The sequence below is a fragment of the Tupaia chinensis genome, unplaced genomic scaffold (assembly GCF_000334495.1).
Source record: "Tupaia chinensis unplaced genomic scaffold, TupChi_1.0 Scaffold000215_1, whole genome shotgun sequence".
Lineage (NCBI taxonomy): Eukaryota > Metazoa > Chordata > Mammalia > Scandentia > Tupaiidae > Tupaia > Tupaia belangeri.
Window position 1 is genome coordinate 4,791,497 of NW_006159690.1, and position 7,934 is coordinate 4,799,430.

Sequence of the window (7,934 nt, forward strand, 5' to 3'; positions counted from 1 at the left end):
GCCTGTGAATGATGGCTCCATCTCCATGCCTGTTTCCGCATTTAGTGGGCCTCTTCCAGAAGCTGTTTCCTGGGGGTGAGGAGTGTTCATTCACATAATGCATCTGAATTCCCAGAATGCATCTGATCTCTAACTGTGAGAATCTGGACATCTGGCTGGGTGAGGTCCTGTGCTAGCTAGTCTTTGAGGATGACTGCAAACTTTTCTGCTCTTCTTAGATGTACATGTCACTCCTCCTATCAAGAAGTGGAGCTCGTGACTCCTTTCCTGAACTGTTGAACCTGGTACTCATTTAATAAGTAGAATGTGTAGGAAGTAGTTTGGGGGACTTTAATTAAAGCCAAGGCTTTAAGAAAGCCTAGCAGCTTGGGCCAGCAGGTGGCTGGGCGGTTAAGGCATTGGATGCCCACATGAACAACAGTGGTTCAAGTCTGAGACCTGGCATCTTGGGAGTCATGCTGAGAGTGTGTGCATACATGGGCAAAATCCTGAGGGGAGAATGCAGGAGAAGGGACTGCTGCATGGCCATCCCTCCTGGGGACTGACTTCTCACTTTCCCTTTCTCTCGGTCTGTCTTTGTCTTTCTGCAGCAAGCACACATGCTCTAAGAAAGAAAGAAATCCTAGCAGCTCCAGCCTCCTCCAGGTGGGAACCCAGCCACTGTGCTGTGAGGCAGTCCATGCAGCCATGTGGAGAAGAGCCGGGGCTCTTGGCTGAGCTCCCTACTGACAGCCAGCTCCATCTTGGTAGCCATGTGAGTGAGCCATCCTAGAAGGGCATCCTCAAGCCTGGAACAAAACAGACACCATGTGCAGTGAAAATGAGCTGCTACCTCTCTGCCCTGCCCAAACTGCAACATCATTAGTCAAGTTTTTTGTTTGTTTGTTTGTTTGTTTTGAGAGGTTTTTGCTATAGGTCGCGTGCACTCACCAGAAAGACAGAGACAGAGAGACAGAAAGGAAGGGACCAGCATATGGCATTACATCGCTGGACTCCCAGGTGGCCAACCTAGTGACTTGGAAATCACACCAGGGACATGTGCGTGCGTGCCCAAGATCCCAAGAAGAGAATAGAGGAGAAGGGATTGCAGCGTGGCCATCTCCCCAGGGGAGATTTCTCCCTTTCTGTCTCTCTGTGTCTCTCTCTCTTTCTAGCGAGTGCATGCACCCTATAGCAAAAAACTCCCCCCCCCCAAAAAAAAAAGGCCGCACTGCAATCCCTTCTTCTCCATTCTCTTCCTGGGATCTTGGGCATGCATGCACACGTGCCTGGCGTGAGTTTAAGCCATGGGGTCCGGGACACGAACCACAGTCAACTACATGGGAGTCCAGCGACATAGCCATTACGCCAACTACTGGTCCTTCATCGTGTTGTTTTAAGCCATATTTTGGGTAGTTTATTATGCGGCAATAGGTAATTGAAACAAATTGCTTAGACTCTCTGAAACATTTTACAGGAGCAGTTTCCCTCCTTTCACTTCAGGTACCACTGTTGAAAATGCCATCATTGAGAGGCTTTCTATAGGTATTACTCTTTCTATGTTGACAACATCATAACCTTGTGAACTTGAAGAACTTGAGATTGAAACATAAGTTTAAAGTGGAGTTTCCCCTTGATTACTTCCTGCACACTAAGAGTCCTGACACTGCTTTAGAGGCAACCAAAGTATACTGCAATATTTTTGCTTCCAAGGGCTCCAGAGGCACTTGAGGTGCCTTTAGGTTGTACTGGTTAGTTTACAATCTGGAACTTTCTGGGTGGGTAATGGGGGTGGGTGGGTAATAGGCCCTTTTAATATAAGGAGACACAGATTTATATCAAGAATTTTGAAGGATGGGACCTTTGCCAAAAATTAAAAAAAATCAAGACTCCTTACTTTTCTCTTAAGACACACGTGCTTACCCACACCACACACAACCCGTTGTGATGGTACGGTAGTAACACCATGCTCTGTAGTGCTGGATCTACATGGAAGGATACTGGGTTCATGTTATGGGGTTTCCCTGTACATGCCAGGCATGTGCTCACACAAGTTTGTGATTGGGCTGGCCGAGGCTAGGGGTGGATCGTGGCATGGAGATCTGTTGGGGGTGCCCATCTCTCTCTTTCTCACTGTGTCTCTCTCATATGAAAGAAATACATTTTTTTAAAAAAAGAAAAAACATACACACATAATTATGTATTCATTGCATATTCCTGTCCCCCTAAAACAAGAAACTGGTGTGTTGGCATGCACCTATAATCCTAGCAATGCAAGAGGCTAAGGCGGGAGAATCCAGAGTTTGTGGCCAGCTTAGCCACAAATATAGTGAGACCCTGTCTCTAAACAAGCAAACAAACAAAAAGATGTTATTTTTTTTATCTGCCACTATCTCTCTAAACGGACATTGCATTGTATTATAATAAGCTACTGTTTCTTAAGCTTATTTCATCCTTTATATAATAATAAAGCTTTGTTGACTATGAGGTAGGCACTGTTTACTATATCCACTTTACAGATGGGCAAGTTGGTCAGGGTCATGGCAAGTGGCAGAGAGGAGTCACAGCTCTGGCTAGTGGAAAATCTCTGTTAGTGCTCCTCGTCACAGCTCTGGCTAGTGGAAAATCTCTGTTTGTGCTCCTCCTTGCACACACACACACATACACACACACACACACACACACACACACACCAGCTCACCCGAATCTTATACCCTATTGACTTTGAGAACTGTCATTTTCAAATTTCTGGATCTGGGTTTGTAGACACAAAGACATGAATGGAATTCAGTCCCTCCCCCCCCTCCCTTTTTGTTTTGCTCCTTGCCCTGTGAGCTAGATATACAAATAAGTGGACTTATTTGTTTTGTATTTTTGACACTTGAAAGAAATTCCATGTTGCTAATGCTCATGAATATGCCTCAGGGAACTTGGTGTCTCCACTCAGTGGAAGATCTTGTCTTGGGCTGCATTCTTTTCCCAGGACTCCAGGACTGTGGAGAAGGCTCCCCACTGTATCTGCTGGGAGTAAGCTGTGAGTGTGGGAGCCAGAGGCTTCTGGCCTTGTTTCAATTCCAGGCTGGAGGAGGGCCATGAGATCACATGATGTTCGAATTAAAAGGGCAAGCCAAAGAATGTCTCTCTCATTTTTCCCTGACCAGTGAAGTCTAAATGAGAGCAGACGGGCTACTCCAAGGAGTTGTTTTCTACACTGGATTTGTCAGGACAATGCAAGAAAAGGTGAGTCTCTAAACCAGGCCAGCTGGGGCTCTTAACACTTCACAGCATTTAAAAACCCGTTAGTGAGAATCAGGATGTACAGGAACAGTGGTAAGAGACCCCGGAAAAGAACTTCTAAGTTATGTGGTTAAATCCCTTCCATTAATGTGAGTAGGGGTGGGAGTAGGGTTTAAAATATAGTAAGACAGGAGGGGAAAGGGCAGAACAAATCTTTCACAAACAGTTTGAGTAACCAGGACTAGAAACCAGGTTTCTGAACCACAAGGCCACGCAAGAAATCTCAGGAACAGAAGACTACCCTTGTCTAGGGTATTAGCTGGTAGCATATTGCGATTATTCCTGAGTAGCTTTGTTAGTGAGATCGTTTCTTCTAAAGGCCTATTACTTTAGTTTGGACACCATGGAGAAGGAAGGCTGGTGTAGAAGGAAATTCAGCTTATTTCTGAGAAATAGAGTGACACAGCAAGAGAGAGAGAGTGAGAAGACATCTCTTAATATCCACTCTCTTCCCAGTCTTGCCCACTTCCTTTCTTCATTTAATGTTTTTCCTATTCTTCTGAATTAGATAAAGAAAATAAGACTGTGAATAATAGTTTTTGGAGTGCCATTGATCTAGACCACTAAGGGTCTCCTTCTCAGTGGAGAGTAATTTATGTCTTGCTCACAGAGCTAGGTCCCCACGCCTCTGTAACTTCCCCAAGTCCTCCATACTGCCAGCCTAAGACTTAGACTTAGCAGAGATCCTTGGCCTCCTTGGGTGAACCAGGGATCATGAGGAAATTGAATGTAGCTAAGTAAGCGTGGGCCTAGGTTAATTGTGGCCCAACCACATTTTAGAAATTGAATTGAACCACATAATTGCAAACATGCAATTTGGAAAAAAATTAGACATCTTATTTTGACATAATTTATGTTCATATGCAGTCAAAAGCAACAATAGAGAGATCTTGCATCTTGTTTTTTTGGAGGGGTTTTTGCTATAGGGCATGTGCACTCACCAGAAAGACAGAGACAGACAGAGACAGAAAGCAAGAAATCACTCCCCAGGTGGGATGGCTGCTCTGCAATCCCTTCTCCTCCATTCTCCTCTTGAGATCTTGGGCATGCACACACACGCCCAGTGTGAGTTTAAGCCACTGGGTCTGGGACTTAAACCGCTGTGGACTACATGGGAGTTCAGTGACATAGCCATTACACTGACTGCTGGTGCCAGATATCAGTGATATAGCCATTACACTGACTGCTGGTGCCAGATCTTGCATCTTTTTAAGGTTGTGCAAAACTGTAGCCAAACATCACAACCACTATGTTGACACTGATAAAGTAAAGATACAGAACTGTTCCATTACTGAAAGATCCCTCCTGTCACCCTTTTATAGTCAATCCACCTCCATTCTCCCTGACGAATATTATTCTGTCCTCTATTTCTCTAATTTTGCTATTTCAAGAACGTGAATCATATAGTATGTAACCTTAAGGGATGAGTCTTTATTATTATTATTTTTTCACTCAGCATAATTCTTGGAGATACACTTAGATTGTTGCATGTATTGGTGGTTTGTTACTTTTCATTGCATGGTAGTATTCCACGGTAAGGATGTCCACAGTGTGTCTAACCACTGACCCATTAAATAATACCTGGGTTGTATATAGTTTTTGGCTGTTACAAATAGAGCTATTGTGAACATTTAAGTATGGGTTATTTTGTGAATATGTTTTAATTTTTCTGGGATAAGTACCTAAGAGGGTAAATACTAGATCATATTGTAGTTGTGTGTTTAGTTTTTAAGAAGCTGCTGAATTACTCCCAGAGTGACTGAATGATTTTGCATTCTTACCAATAATGTATGAGTTATCATTTAACATTCTTACCAGCATTTGGTGCTGTCAGTGTTTTTCATTATGGTCATTCTGATAAGGGTATGGTGGTATAATATCTTATTGTGATTTAAATTTGTATTTCTGTAATGGGCTAATGATGCTGAATTTCTTTTTAAATTGTCAATTGTCAATATTTTGTCAACCCTTTAAGAGGGTCTTTCATGGAGCAAAAGTAATTCTGATAAGGTCCAGTTTATTTGTCTTTCCTCTTCTAGGTTGTGCTTTAAGTGACAAGTCTGAGAACTCTTTGTGTAGTCCTAGATCCTTTCCCATTTCTTTCTAAAAGTCTAATATTTTACATTTAAATATTCAATCCATTTTGACTTGATTTTTGTAAAATGTGTGAGGTTCATTTTTTAGTCTATAGGAGTCCAATTGCTCCAGTATCATTTGTTAGAAAATCTGTCCTTTCTCCACTGAAATACTTGTAAACCTTTGTCAAAGATCAGTCAGATGTGGGAACCAGCAGTTAGCATAATGGCTATGTCGCTGGATTCCCACGTAGTCGACCGCAGTTCGTGTCCAGGACCCGGTGGCTTAAAACTCATGCTGGGTGCGTGTGGGTGCGTGCCCAAGATCCCGAGAGGAGAATGGAGGAGAAGGGATTGCGGCGTGACCATCCCCCCGGGGGGTGATTTCTCGCTTTCTGTCTCTATGTCTCTATCTGTCTGTCTGGCGAGCACACGTGTCCTATAGCGAAAACCTCTCAAAAAAAAAAAAAAAAAAAAAAAGATGAGTTGGATGTGTCTGTGAGGTCTATGTCTGGGTTCTTTATTCCATCCCATTGATATGTGTGTCTGCTGCTCTGCCAACACCACACTGCAGCTTTGTAGTAGGCTTCGTATTGGGTAGAGTGATCCCTCCTACTTAATTTTCTATGCACACACAGACACATATACATAAGATGTTTTCTCCCTTTAGTCATTTGAAGGAAAGTTAAATGCACGGGGACCCTTTACTTTTAAATATCTCGATGTATAATTTTTTTAAAAATTAGAGATTGTTTAAAAAATTTTTCTTTTGCCAGAGGGCATGTATACTTACTGAGGAGAGACAGAGAGAGCAAGAGTGAGAGAGACAGAGAGATTGAAAAAGCACCCTCCGTGGGGGGATGGTCACATTGCAATCCCTTCTCTATTTCTACTTCCTTTGGAGATTTTGGGCACTCACACACTCCCGGGGTGTCTTCCAAGCGACCAGTTGGGGCTCCAACTGCAGCCTCAGTCATGTGGGATGCAATGGACTTAACCGCCATGTCCCAGCTGGCCCAGGATTGTTTTCTTACATAAGCACGGCAATGGACTTAACCGCCATGTCCCAGCTGGCGCAGGGTTGTTTTCTTACATAAGCACGAGATCAGATCGTTGTCAACTCCAACAAATTTATCATTCACAAACACTCTTATCTAATCTCCCATCCACGTTTAAATTGTTTTTAGAAAATTAGTCCAGTACTATCCTTCAGAGCCTTTAAAAAAAAACCTCCTCCCTGGGGTCTAACCTAGGGTCAGCATTTGGTTATCATGCCTAATTAGGCTCCTGTAATCTAGTACCTCTCCATAATCTTTCTTCACCTTTTATGATATTAACACTTTGCGAATACAGTCCCCCTCTTCCCCTTTTAATAATATAGGCCTGATTTTAAGTGTATCTGTTGTTAAGAATGATTCAGGGGTCAGCAGGTGGCATGATGGTTAAGGCAATGGGCTCCCACAGGACTGAACGCCATTGGAGTCCTGGACCTGGCAGGGTGCTTTCTCACTTTCCCTTTTCCATTCCCGCTGGTCAAGTTAAAAAATAATAATAATAGCAAATACAATGAAATAAATCAATAATTCTTCAAAAAGGAATTGATTCGGGTTGTGCATTTTTGGCTGGAGTACTCTGTAAGCGTTGTCTCTCTCACTGGGTGCATTCATCTTCTATCTGCCTCACTGGTGATTTTAATGCTGGTTGGATTTTAATCTGGTCTGATAGTCAATTGTTTGGGCCTGCAAAAATGGCAATTTCATGGTGCTACCTAATGTAAAAGGGGTCTTCACAAAGCTCATGGAAAAATGCATATTACCAGAAAACTATGCATGAATTTCTTGCACCAACATAAACTAGTACTTTAATTCTATTTTTCCATGAAAAGTTCGAAGTCTCCCTCCTTGCCCAATGAACTTTATGAAGATTTTAGACATAAAATCTGGCCCCTCTGGTGCTCAGTTTCCCTGTTTGTTAGGCTCAAACATTGTTTTTCCCCCATGTGTATCAGGGAGGGTTAAATAGGCCTGATTTTAAGTGTATCCAGTTAGGCAGCGTTAAGGTGTCTTCATTTTTATCTTCTCAGTCTCTAACAATTAAAATAAAATCTTGACAAGGTCCAGTAGTGGCCGTGGGGGTAGGGGAGCTCGGCTTTGCCATTTCGCTTTGCTTATCTGGAAAATGTCTCCTAAAAAAAACAGGACTGCTAGGAGGGTTAAAGACATGTATGCAATAGTGGGTGGACATAGACTAGGGTCTCGAAAAATCATGGGTGATTCATAATCTGTTGTATGAGGAAAATAAGAGTATCTGGCAGACTTTCAGTTTTTTTCTTTTAAATGTCGAACATAACGTGGACTCATTCTGAAACAGTGCAAGGTATAAACAATATAGTCAGAGCCCAGACTGGGGCATCGTCATCATTTAGCAGCTGTGTGGTCTCTGGCCGATGACCTAACCTCTCTGAGCTTCAATGGCACCGTTCGTAAGGTGGGGATGGAGTTAGTGGCCGTCGCCCGGGATTCCTGTGCTCATCCCCCATGCCCAGCAGTACCGGGGCACCCCGCGAGCTTCTCCGGAGCGCCA

General features: G+C 43.2%; 1 protein-coding gene across 1 annotated transcript in view; it reads left to right on the forward strand.

The window, feature by feature from the left end:
• The first annotated feature begins 3,148 nt into the window (after positions 1-3,148).
• DNAJC6 (DnaJ heat shock protein family (Hsp40) member C6) overlaps positions 3,149-7,934 on the forward strand; it is a 184,729-nt gene continuing 179,943 nt past the window's right edge. The window contains exon 1 of the mRNA XM_006147541.3: positions 3,149-3,219. The gene's annotated coding sequence lies outside the window, so the exon portion shown is untranslated. The remainder of the gene's footprint in view (positions 3,220-7,934) is intronic.